This window comes from Sander lucioperca, chromosome 16 (assembly GCF_008315115.2).
Source record: "Sander lucioperca isolate FBNREF2018 chromosome 16, SLUC_FBN_1.2, whole genome shotgun sequence".
Taxonomy (NCBI): Eukaryota; Metazoa; Chordata; class Actinopteri; order Perciformes; family Percidae; genus Sander; species Sander lucioperca.
Window position 1 is genome coordinate 28,791,431 of NC_050188.1, and position 14,060 is coordinate 28,805,490.

A 14,060-nucleotide genomic window follows, 5' to 3' on the forward strand; every position below is an offset into this window, starting at 1 on the left:
TTCCACCGCAGGCATAAAATTAGCTGTAGTGGCACGGAGCGGCCCAGTCTGCCCTTTTGAGCTTTGGCCTTCTCTACTTTCCTACTTCCTCTATCTGATTTCTTTTACACTTTCTAAACAGAAACACTAGGTGAACTCTGTGTGGCTTTGGCTGGACTGCTAGTTAACTTCCCTGTGTGAATCCATGCTTTATTTGCAGGGATATTCCTCTAAGACAGAAGAAAAGGCTCAATGCCAACTTCTATACAGATGATCTGATGTTGGAAACATTCTGGTTGATACCAGTTTGCACTGATAATTCACACATTTCTTAATAATCCCTATATGTATCAGGGGCTGGTGTAATGCAAGGTTTGGCAACAATCTCCAACAATTTGTGCGATGTGATAATACTGAAGACAGAGGATAAACTAAACCAAAACATTCATTTTTTCTGTTTTCAAGTACAAACAAACAGAATCTGTCAAACTTATAGAAATGCTCCAGTGTTTCCTTTCTGTCTTTGAAAACACAGGAGCACTGCTCCAGGCATGGAGCTGTGGTGTGTCTCACATTTTCTCTGCTTGTACTGTATGTGTACATATTGATTTTTTACCCTTGACTTTCCTGGATCAAACCGGGAGCCCGAATGGAGTCCTGAAAGAACCCACATTTGTTCTCGATGACAAAGTGCTGAGCTATGATGCTGAGGAATTTAATCTGCAGCCTGCTGGCTACTCTGTAATGGAGTGTTATGTGTGTGTGTGTGTGTGTGTGTGTGTGTGTGTGTGTGTGTGTGTGTGTGTGTGTGTGTGTGTGTGTGTGTGCGTGCATGTACAGGATGTGCATGACAGTGGTGAAAGAAGTGTTCAGATCCTTTACTACAGTAAAAGTACTAATACCACACTTTCAAAATACTCTGTATAAAAGTAAAAGTCCTGCATTGAAATTGTTTTAAGTAAAAGTATGTAAGTATCATCAGGAAAAATAAAAGTACTCAATGCAGAACAATCCTCACATTTTAGAAACTGGAAACAATCACAACAGTTGTGTGTTTAATGGTCTAATCATTTTAGCTGGACTTGTAGGTCGTTATATTGCTGGGTATTTTAATTTATAATAAAACATTGTATTTTGTAAACTACATGTGTTTTGTGTGCAAAAATCTGAATTTCTAAAGTAATAGCTTCTAAAGCTGCCAGATTAATGTAGTGGAGTAAAAAGTACATTTCTCTCTGTGAGGAAGAAGAAAGTAGAAACGTGGCATTAAAGGAAAGAGTGACGTAAAGTACAAGTACCTCAACATTTGTACTTAAGTACAGTACTTGAGTAAATTTACTTGTTACATTCCACCACTGGTGCATGAGCTAACATGCTGCAGCCTTCAAGCTGGCCTTGCTTCAACATCACAACCAGATACTGCTGCCTTTCTTTATACACCAACCCAGTTTCAATCTGTATCCCGTTATCATATTTGGGTCAAACTATTTCCTCTTTCGTTTCAAGTCCTCTAATACGACTATCGACACGGCTACATCTGTTATGTTTTTGTGAAGCTCTGAGGTGGCTCTGAGGAACTGCTGCTGGAATTGATAGTATCTCCCCTTATTTTAACCCAAATTATGATCTTTCACTTAATCAAACCTTAACCAGAGCACTGGCACTTCATAAAACAGATATCTTTTTCAACAGTGAATTGCAACAGTTTCGGAGAGTGCAAATAAATGATGTCATCCTGTGCCCATATCTGCGTCAGATCAGAAAGCGCCCAATGGCGCTCTGTGTCTGTCAGACGGTCTGAAGGGCATACTACCATATCAGCAGAGCAATAATGTAATGCACAGCACACTATAGGGCTGGTGGATTTTTCTCTTGGAATATTGAGACTTTATTCTCCTTAAATTATGACGTTATTCTCGTAAATATTACGATTGTATTCCCGACTTCTCGAAGGACACAGATATGTGGGATGTGTTTTAAACGTGATCATTAAGTCTAGGCGTTTATACAGTAAATTAATTAGAATGAATGAATGTATTATTAATGTGAACAGGTGCCACATGCACATTTAATAGAACAAACAAAAGATACAAAAACAGACGGAAGATTAAATCATGAATACATGTGTGTGGACTCAGCAGGGCAGTGTTTCCACACATAGACTAATTTGTGGCGGTGTGCTACACAATCAACACCGGCCGCCACATATTGCGCTTCGTTATTAATTTTATTAACTCTATTAATCTGCATTTCCTTTTCCTGCTCTCCTCCATCTCTCTGTCACACAGCGTCTGTCTCCATGAAAACGAGAGAAGACGGCTGGCGAAATTCACAAGTTCACAAAAGGCTCGTGAACACCTTTATACAATCACACATTAAAAAGTGCTATAAAAATATTTTATATTCTGAATACAATGTTGTCAGTGTGTTAATGTTGGAGTCCCGACCCGACTCTTGGCAAACAAGCGATTGCGCCTGCTTTAGAAAGTTAACTAGTCGCAAGTTTGCGGTAAAATGCAGTTGGGTTGTCGAGGTCAAAACACTATATGTAGCAGCTGTAATAAACGTATTCTAAATAAAGTTATGTCATTTTTTTACTCTTATACCGTTTGCTGCTTTAATCCAGATAAGTATTGAAAAGTATTTTCCGCGACTGAAAAAGGCACGTGTTGAGTATGAGGACCAGCCTGAACCAGAACGTCTGAAACAGAGCTGAACAGTCTGACCCCCCCCCCGCCACAAATTGCTTTTCTTATCTGTGGGAAACACTGCAGGGATAACGTATACATATTTGAAAGCAATGCTTGAGAGCCTTTCTGCATTATACTTCATTGTGTTTTCAAATTTTGAATTATCACCTGTGTTTTCCTGTACATAAATAAAGACATTTCCACCATAAAGTGATGCAAAATGGCACAAATTAGTGCATACCGATTCAGCAGAATGCAGAAAATGAAGTGTTTGATGCTCAAATTTCCCTGGGGGAGGACCCACATACTACTCACCTCCAAATATTGGAATGAAACCTACATTCTTGGTTCAAGGGTTTGCATTAAATATATCCAATGTAATAGCCCTTTAACAGTATTGAAAATAGAGTAGTAGTCATTTCAGGGATATATTAAATCAGTGATCTTCAAAAGGGGGTCCGCAACTTCCTATTCATACGGTAACTGGCCTATAGGTGAGGTAGCCACTATGGTAGCCATCCACAGATACAGTTAAGCTTAAGGATTCACTGTGCCTTCAACATGTATGTTTGACATAAAAAAAATGATGATATATGAATATGTAGATAGAAGCTTAGTATTGTAGGGCACCATAAAAGGTTACACTACACGTAGGGGGTCCCTGCTCGTCTCTCTTTCAGGTTAGGGGTCCTTGGCCCAAAAAATGTTGAAGACCCCCGTATTTAATTCATTATTTGCAAAAATTGCCTTTTATGAATTTGGGCCCCTTTCCCTCTAACTTCCTCTGTACGTCCCTGCTCAACGGACTCTGTGGTTGGAAGTCAGGTTCACTCATTCACTCTAAGAAATGTCTGTATATTAACAGTTGTTCAACTGTATATTTTAACAGAAATTGTCCAAAGATGGTGATTCAAAGTATTGTATTTCTGTTCATTTACATTTCAAATTGCATAATTTGTCTTTCTTTTCTTTCAACTTTTGTCGGGCCACGGAGGTTGGTTTTGGGAGATTAAAGATGTCCACGGTATCAGTTTTTTCTGACATTTGTCACCTTTTCCGACCTTTGTGAGACTTTTTACGACATTGCTTTTTGTCCATTTTCTTTTCGACCTTTAGAAAGTTATTTTCAATGTTTTCAGAAGTGTACTAACTGAGCAGTAATTTGCATGAGAGAATCTTAACAGAAAATGTTCTATATTTTAAGGTACACACATAATTTCAGTTTTTAATTACGGGACAAAATCTGTATAATGAGCTGCCAGTACTTATCTATTATCTTACAGATTTATTTCTTACAGTGTGGGTGTGCCCCATCTTGTTGGTGTGTGTTTTATGCCTCTGGTCTGAGACAGAGCAGCACTCTGTAGTCTGCAGTCTCTACAATGGGGAACAGAAGTTCTCAGCCACATCCTGCATGATGAGATGTGCAAGAACACTGTGTACTGTACATTGCGGTGGCAAACATGCAAACTCACAAACACCGCCTCATTAATGCATTACCTCACCTATACTTCCTGACACCACTCAAAAAAACATTATGCAACTATGATTGATGCCATGCAGCATGTGCTGAATTATGATCCTGATTGTTAAAGCTAGGAGATTGTGTACTGTCTACTGACACAACTGCACAATGGAATAATCTTTTTTCACTTTAAAAACATTTGTATGAAAATTATTTAACACCTAGAACACAATACTTCAAGGAATTTAAGACTTTTTAAGGCCTAAAATTTTGATTTAGAAATGTTAGACTTTTTAAAGCTTTGGTGCGTAACTTTTGATAATTTTTTTTTAGATCAATTTTTTATTAGCACCATTTATCATTCAGATATACAGAACAAACTCCACAATGTATGACAGTCAGTGTCAAATGATGCATACAACAGAAACACACAAACTGCACAAAAACAAAACAGAGTGGCGACACTCCCATTGGACTCTTGTACACTTCTTGCCGCCTACTTCCGAGGTATGCAGCCTTGCTTAGTTCCAAAAATCCATTCTACGGCGTTGGACATAATTCATTTCCATTGCTGACCGTCATGTAACTTCTGAGGTAAGTTGATTAAATAGCTACCTCTTTTGAATTGTCAACTGTATATATTTTATCAGAGGCCCTTTATGATGCATATAATGATCTTTATTTGTATGTGCACAACGTAATCATATATATTTTTTATTTTGGTAGACGACCAATTGCCTGCTAGTATCAAGCTCACAGATGTATGGACCCACAAATACACGACTCAGGTATGTTGAATGCCAAAAGTTTATTAAAACAGTCAGAATAAACTTACTGGCAACAGTGTCCAAAACGGCAGGCAAAAGGGAGAATCCAAAATACAGTCAGTGGTCAAAATCCAAGGGAAACAATCAGGTAAATAACTCAGGACACAAGGAAAAACGCTCGAAGGCTGTACACGGGGGAAGCAGACAATCTCACACTGGGGTAAGAGGAAGACTGAACTTAAATACACAAAACAGAGAAGACAATGAGACACAGGTGCAAAACATTAGGGCGGGGATAGGTAATCACTAACGGCGGGAAAAGGAAACAACAGGAAGTAAAACTAAGACAACACAAGGAAAACAGGGAATCTTAAAAATAAAACAGGAAATGTGAAAACAACCTGAAAAAATGAGAATCTACAACAAAACAATAACTTGACATAGGAGCGGAACGTGACAGCTAGTTTGTTAGCTGGACTTCGCCAGCTGTGAAGGTATCGCTACACGAACAATTGCGAAGTTCAGTTGTGAATCTCTGATAACTTTTAGTTAGTTAGTTATTTATGTTGGATTACTATGATAATTAAGGTTGATTAAGGACGGGTTTTATTTAGGTTTATTTAGGTTTTATCTGCTGAACCTGACGGTGTTAGCTAGTCAGCTGAGTACTGTGTGTCTGATGCTATGACACACAGTACTGATGCTAAGCTTGATCGACCATCCGCCACGTCTGTATCCTTGTGTTCTGCTTGTTTATGTTGGATCATCGGGGGATTCGGGGCTGCACAGTGCGGAACAGTCTAAGACGTTATCTGACTGCTGCGCACCTAACGGTGGACAGCTCTGGTGGGATAGACCGGGGTCCCGCGGTATACTGCAGGCCTCCGGGAAAATAAGGAGCAATACAGGATTCATTTAATGCTAACTATTACTGTTTAGTTCAAGGTCATCTTGGATTCTTCCCCAATTTAATTTAAACACTAATTTGGTCTCTGTTAAACATTTGTGTGAACTTCTGGTTAACTAAATTGTTCCTCTTTCTTAGCGCCAATTCATTCTTTTTTATCTCCTTTCCCCACCGTATTCCTCTCTTATTAACACTTAGATATACACAATATTTTTTTTTAAATATTTTATTTTCAGTTTTATATATGTAATGCATACAAACATGTCAGTACACCAACAGTATAGTGACATAACAAAGGGCAAAACGTGGAGGATAGACCCTCCTGCCTTATAACCCCCCCCATCAAGAAATAAAAAAAAAAAAAAAAGGTCAGTGTGTAAGGTCAATACAAACGACTACATTAAGTACTTGGAGTAAGAGATGTACCGATATGGTATAAATATGGCTGCCAAATTTTCAAAAAGGTGTCATATCGTTTCCTGAGACAATAAGTGATTTTTTTTCCAGGGGAATGCTATTCAGCAGCTATTCATCTCAACAGTCCATCTATCAATAAGAAGAGGGGAGCCAGATTTCCATGACACTGCAATGCACTTCTTAGCCACACATAGAGCAATTTCAATGAATTTGAGTTGTGCATTGTTTAGAGAACGGTGAATACCTGTAAAGTTCCCCAATAGACAAAGTTCAGGGTCCACAGGAACATCAACTCCTGTGATCCTGGTTAAAGTGGAGCTGATATCATGCCAAAAAAGACTAACTTTCATACACAGCCAGGTACAGTGCAAAAAGGACCCAACTTCAGTATCACATCTGAAGCACATTTCTGACAGGTTAGATTTGAATGAATGTAATTTTTCAGGGGTAAGGTATAATTGATGTAGAATATTATAGTTAATCAATCTATACCGGGCATTGATAATAGTTGACAAGCTGTTTTGACATAATTCTGTCCAAAACTGTTCCTCAATTGTAACACCGAGATCTGACTCCCATTTCATTCTAGACTTATGCACCCCTGGTTTTGGGCCCTCGTTCAACAACAGGCGATACATTTTGGAAATAAATGTATGTGTGTTCCCATCATAAAGAAGTCTTTCAACAACATTCATGACAGGCAGAGTCATTTCAGGACCCAAATTAGCTCTCAGAAAGGATCTTAGTTGGAGATAACAGTAGAAGGTTTGATTGGACAAGTTATATTTCCTCTTCAGGTGCTCAAATGACATGAGAAGTCCTTTGTCGAAGCAATTCTCCAAGTGTTGGATTCCCCTATGATGCCATATGTCCAGAATGTTATTATCAAGAGTCATGGGTATAAGTTAATTTTGCTTTAAAGGTGTACACTTAGATATACACAATATTCATCCCTGTTCCTTCACTTTGTTCTTGTTTTTCCAGTTAGACACACACACACACACACACACACACACACACGCACGCACACACGCACACGCACACACACACACACACACACACACACACACACTTGTTCTTGTTGCCTCACTCATTAGGGGTCCAAGCCCGAGTCTGCAAGAACCGGCAATAGCAAAGCTATGCCCTGTTGTTTTTCTACTGATTAATCATACATTATTTTTCTTCTCCGCCTAAAACTCCGACTACAACCTAAACCATACATGGTGGGGGGTTAGCATTTTCAGGAATGGTCCAGAACTCCGCAAGGACCTCAGGCGCAAAAATAGACCCACTTCCACCACTAGGTGGCGCTATAGCAGAAAAAACGCGTTTGGCCCTATAACTCCCACACCGTACACCGGACATTCAAAAACCATACATCCACGCGTTCCCTGGATCCAACTGAATCACGTGATATAGGCCACGGCCATTTCCGCCTAAACTTTTATGCGTGAAAAATTGCGATTTATCAAAAACCTACTTTTTTGAACTCCTCCTAGACCGTGTGACTGATCAGCACGAAATTTGGCAGGTAGCATCTCCAGATGGGCCGGACAAAAAGTTAATGAAAATAATTTTGATAGGATAAAAATTGCACATATTACGCACAAACAAATTTGTGTAGCTAACTATGAAAACACTAACTTTGCCATATCTCGGCCAAAATAAATGCCATCAACGCCAATCTTGTTTGACATGACCCTCTGAAGGTCACACACGCGTTTTACAAAAATTGGTCACTAGGGGGCGCTACAAGTACAAAAGGTTTATATCTCAAGAACCGCTCATCCGATTTTTACAAGATTTGTTGGGTACCATCTAGGGCCACTCCTGAGGCCAACCCTAGAGTGGGGTACTGAGGGGTCAAAGTGGGCATGGCCTATGGGACCCACGTCAAAATGTACTACTTACACTAACGTGAACAACTTAAAATTTACAGGGTAGATAGACAATTGGTCATGGACCACACCTACCAAAAATTACACATGTGGACCACTAGGTGGTGCTATAATGGTTTTTTTGCCTTTAACTCCCACATTACACATCGCACATTAGAAATCCTTACATCCACATTTTCCTTGAATCAAGCTGAATCACATGATATAGGCCACGCCCATTTCCGCTCAAAAGTTTTTTCGCAATATCGCGCAATGTGCAAAACCAACTTTTTCGAACTCGTCCTAGGCCGTGCGACGGATCAGCACGAAGCGTGGTATGTAGCATCTCCAGATGGACGTGACCAAAAGTTACTCAAGGAATTTTGCTATATTAAAGTATGCGCATTTGACGACCAAACAAATTTTTCTAGCTAGCTACCACACACATATCATATCATATCTCGGCCAAATGAAATGTTATCAGCAAATAACTTGAGATTGTTGTTTACCATCCCACTACGATGCTCTGAACCAAATTTGGCAAAGATCGGCCTTTAGGGGGCGCTATAAGCAACGTTTATTTGTTTTGGCCAATAACTCAATGCATTTAAATGGGGAATTTGTAATTGCAATATCTCTGCCACAGTACATGCAATCAACACGAAACTTGTGATGCTAGTTCGGCATGCCTCTCGGAGGCTCTCTACCAAATTTGGCGAAGATAGGCCATTAGGGGGCACTATAATCGACGTAGATGTGTTTTGGCCCTTTTACTCAATGTTAATGACATATTTGCAATGGGAATGTACCACAGACCTTGCAGCTAACACTACTCAATATTTACTGATGTTTGCCTCCTACGTTACGTTTTGGTTTTCGCTTTTGCGTGCTCCTCTGGTTTTTTACAATAAACAAACTTCTTAAGTCCACCTGACAAAGTTTCCACAACCTTCACAGTGGACAAATGCAACTCTTTTCTCTCACTTTTTCAATCCAAAATCAACACCATTCATAGGCACTGATGAAAATACTGAGCACCCACGTGTGCCAGACTGCCAGTAGGCTACATTCATTTACAATTAAACATTGCAGTTGGTGCTAAGTGGAGAGTCTGTCATAGTGTGATTGGTTATGTCGGTGGCATTGATTCTTAATTTCCCACGAAGCTGATCGTGGTAACGTGTCAGTTGAACTTTTCATCTCCAATCCTATCCATATATCATTGTTAAAGGTAGTCTGTATATGCATGGAGGTGAACTGTTGACCGCTACGTTTGCAACGGCGACATACCGCAGACGTCGCGGCTCACGCTTCTTGATATTTACCGATGTTTGCCTCCCTGCCGCCCGGCTTCGGGTTCCGCTTTCGCGCGCTCCCCGGGGCATCGGGGGCGACTGGCGTGGGTGGCTTGGGCCCCGTCATAACTGCATGCAGTTCTAGTTTAAATAGTATTTTAAAAAAAATACTATTTAATTCATTCATCCAAGCGTAATGAGTTGTTATTCTTTAATATAGTTGATACTTTGTGTATGGCTTAGTCTTAAAATGATCATGGTTGTGTGGTCAACTCCTGCCACATCAGAAGAAGTGGGCTGGACACTAAGGGCCAGATGTACGTACATTTGCGAATGTAGCGTTATCAGCGCACACTGTGATACTTCAGCTCACGTCGTATTTACCAAACCTGCAGTTCATCGGGTAATCAGCGACTTTCTCCGCCCACTATACCATAAATTGCGCGCATCTTTCTATCATGGATCAGCCACCAAGTCAGTCAAAACAGCGAAAACAAAGATTTAGCAATAACAAAGTTGATCTGCTTGTTCATGAAAGAACAGCTTGATGCGTGTTATTTCAGCATTAGTGGTTGGGAAATGTATGTATTGACTAGTGCGCTGTAGCAAAGCGTTAAGTATTGGTGCTATGATATGGCTGAGAGCAAACTGCGATATTCCCACTGCTGATGCTATGACTGTGTGAAATGATCCTGATGCTAATATTTGTAATGTAGCGAGGAGTTTAACAACTGCTGGAATGGAATGTGAACGCTGAGTCGGAGATTCAATGTCATCTTTGATTTCTTCCAGTAACTGTAATATTGCATGGCTGCTTAATCTATTAACTCAACTGAAAAAGTGTGATCCTTGTGGCAAAAATCTTTTCAGCTCATCTCCTTGGCCTATCTTCGTCTCGCTCGGATTACTGCTGCCATTTCACCAGGAGGCATATGCGAGGAAACCCGCTTGCGGCTGGTTTACACCTGCTTTTAAGAGGCGGAGAATTTTCACCGCAAAATAGAGGTGCGCTTTCACGGGCGTTTTTTTATACATAACGCGGAATACATAATTAGGCACACTTTACTCTTCTCCCATCTCTTTATGGGAAACTCCCATTTTCCCCTTCACCCTCCCATGAATGCATATGCATGACACGGAAAAGCGCAATTTGCCATTTTCAGTCCCCGCGACAGGCAGTCTGCGCTTTTACCTCAGTGCGGCCTGTTTGTACATACCTCGCCATGCTTTTACGTGCATGTTGCGAAACAAATACGCCTGAAGTGGGCGCAAAAGCGTTAGTACACCTGGCCCTAATGCTGAATGGATTGTTGCTACTCTGCTTTCTCAATCACTCTCTGACCATGGGTAAGTGAATCAGAATTACAAGCAAAATCAAGGAAATCCAATAGTCAAGTTGCGCAAAAAAGAACACCTTGAATTGTCTTTGATTTCAAAACAGAGATGTTGTAAGGTAAAAGTTAAGGTTAAGCCACTAAAGCCAGTAGCCTAGTGCTACCCATGCTGACACGAACGTGAAGCTTTCCCTTAAACTTAAAAACGAATCTAAGCTTTCAGTTGTCACCCTACCACTCCAAATGTAAAACTGACATTTACAAATATGCAATAATAGTCAAACAAGTACTTAGTGTAATTGTAAAAAAAAAAGTAAATGTGTTTTCATTTATATTTACCATTCAATATTGTAATTGCTGCTGTCAGTCCCATAAAAGAACATGACAGCGCGGCGTGTTTTGGAACTATACAGGCTTACGTGAACCACGTGACCACCCCGCTAGCGAGATCGAGTGTCTCAACTCTTCTCTCTCTATGGCTCTACCATCGCCCACCCCCCACCCTCTGCGGTCTCAAGGAAAACAAAACAAACAAAAATCACACCTTGCCTAATCACTCTCCTCTAGTTCTTGTGGGGTTGAGGTCATTAAGTGTGATATTTGTGCTGCTGTGCTTTTCCATAGGTTGATAGTTGATGATTTGATTTGTTAATCCTTGCTGCTCAAGCATAACTATGTCTAGAAAATACGCTAACCACTGTTTTATACAAAGCGAGTGGGGGGTTGAGCCAGCATTGAGCTATAATTTTCTTGGTTGCAGTTGAGCCGGCTAGCTAAATCTTCCTCTGTCTCTCGAGCAGGTGTAATTTAGAGTCATCTATAAGTAACAAAACAATCGGGTCAGTAGGAATTACACATCCTATCACATCAAATAGTATTGATGTTGTTTTATGCCAAAACTCATGCACCTGTTCACACTCCCAGACCATATGCAGGAAAGTTCCAGTTTGTTCAGGTTGACAGAACGTACAATAGGGAGTGGGAATGGCTTTCGAGACGTATCTCTTCTGGGGAGTCCAGTATGTCCTATGACATATGTTGAAGTGGATCTGCTGGTGATTTGGGTTCTTGGAACAGTGGAAAATGTTGTCCCAAACTACCTCCCAATTAATTGTGTTCCCCTCAACACTCAGCTCTAGTTCCCATTTCTTTACTATTGGGAGTTCTCCTATGGATACTTGAAACAGCTTAGCATAAATCTTGGACACTAATCCTCTCACAGGAAAATCAACAAACCATTTAATGAGTGGGTGCACCTCAAGACTGTTTCCCCATGGCACTCCATAACATTTTAGGGCTGATCTTAAGCAAAGATAAAAGTAAAAAGATTTCCTGGGGACCTCAAAACTAGCTCTCAGGTCTTCAAAACTCAACATACCTTTCTCATTGAATAACTGGTCTAAAGTATTAAATACCTCTGTCCCTCCACTGCTGACAAGCAGCATATTGGGGTATTCACGTGCCACTTATTGGTGTAGCGCAGGTGCTCTTCCACCTGTTTAAAGTTGGCCAATGTGTTGATGATAATGGGGCCATAGGTTAGCATACATACTTTTTTGGACAAACACCTGCAAAGGCAAGGTCTTGCAGTCTTAGACTTCCAATGAGGTTTTGCTCTATTCCTCTCCATAGAACTGTAGATGAGGGGTCCATCCACACTCTGAGGGCCTGTAGCTGAAAGGCCTTGTGATACATTTTAAAGTTGGGGAGGGCCAGCCCTCCAGTGTTTGTGGTACGTTGCAAGGTAGAGTATTTTCGCCTAGGTTGTTTATTGTTCCAAATATACTGCCGAAAGTATCAAGTTTCTTCCAGAAATTTATTGGTGGGGGTAAGGGGATCATTGAACTTAAGAAATTCACATGGTGAGCTATGTTCATTTTAACAACAGCAATCCTGGACCGCAGTGATGCCGGCAGCGCAGTCCACCTGGCCAGATCCCTTTGAACATTACTTAATATAGTTTCATAGTTGTCCTGGACCACTCGCTATAGTGATGCATGTATGTATACCCAAATATGTAATTTTGCTTTGGGTTGGTATTAATAGCTGATATCACATGCCTGTTGTTCAATAGAAGAAGATTAGATTTATTCCAATTAATTTTATAGCCAGAGATTGAGCCAAATTCGTTGAAGATCTTAAGAATTTTTGGAATAGAGTCCTCAAGATCAGAGATGTACAACAAAATATCATCTGCAAATAATGATATTGAGCAGCTATTGGATTTAATATGGACATTACATATTTTATTTTGCCTTATGGCTTGGGCTAACAGTTCAAGAGAGATCGCAAATAGCATGGGGGAGAGCGGACATCCTTGTTGAGTGCCCTGCTATGCCATGAACTACTACAACAACTATTTCTAGTCACTGTTCCATTATCTTTATTGTGACTATTATTGCCACTGTTCATCACACCCCCAACCGGGGGTGAAGTGTGATCACGGAAGGCTTGTATCATGTGGATGCTCTGACAGTTTTGTTGTCATTACTTAGAATTCCTCACGGGAGAGACACAAACTACACACTATAGCTTTAAGACCCCACGAAAACCCTGTACTAATCTTAACTAGTTGTTTCGGTGCCTAAACTTAACTGTCTTTGCCGCATGACGCTCAGCTTTTGTCAGCTAAACTCAACTGCAACAACCGCTGAAACAACCGTCACCTCAAGTTCACAGTCACCTTTTGTCGGCTAAATTTAACTGTACAGACCGCTAAACTCAACTATCATGTGACCGGTCGTCACGTGACCGGCCGGCGGTAATTTCGTAGGATATCAAACATATTGTTGTGCATACGTTTTCTTACAATGTACGAACCCGTTCATGAGAGTGCGTTGTCAGGGTTATCTGATTACATCATCATTTTAAAGTAAATATATAAATATTTTTTATATAAACTACAGCAGTGTTTCTCAAATGGGGGTACGCATTCCCCTAGGGGTGCTTTGGAGTACTGCAGGGGTGAGTGAGAGTTTTGCAAAATGCTAATTTCAAAATGTCATGCATTACTCTTAAAATAGTACAATTATAATCAATGAATTAAGTGATGGATTCAAAACATTTGAAATGTAGGATTTGAATGTTTTTCAGTTACAAGGCTGTTGTTTAGTAAATCTATCACTGCCGACGCTCTTTATATAGACTTTTTTCCTAACCAAAAATGCTTTGCGCTGGTCAGGGGGTACTTAGTCTCGCTTTGCCAGACCTTCATCTACTGCGGCGCTGCGGAGGAAGGTCTGGCTAGTCCACACAGCATTCCTGGATGGGAGAAAAACGTGTTCTGGTTTATTGGCATTTCTTTAAGGTGTCTTTAAGTGCTAGGTACC

General features: G+C 40.4%; 1 protein-coding gene and 1 long non-coding RNA gene across 4 annotated transcripts in view; one reads left to right on the forward strand and one right to left on the reverse strand.

Annotated features, from left to right (window-relative positions):
* thrb (thyroid hormone receptor beta) overlaps positions 1–14,060 on the reverse strand; it is a 194,701-nt gene that overhangs the window by 58,981 nt on the left and 121,660 nt on the right. The window lies entirely within an intron of this gene.
* On the forward strand, positions 1,751–13,859 carry LOC116035517. The gene is made up of 3 exons (XR_004101392.1): positions 1,751–1,762; positions 5,757–5,762; positions 13,404–13,859. It is a non-coding gene; the product is annotated as an uncharacterized LOC116035517 (long non-coding RNA).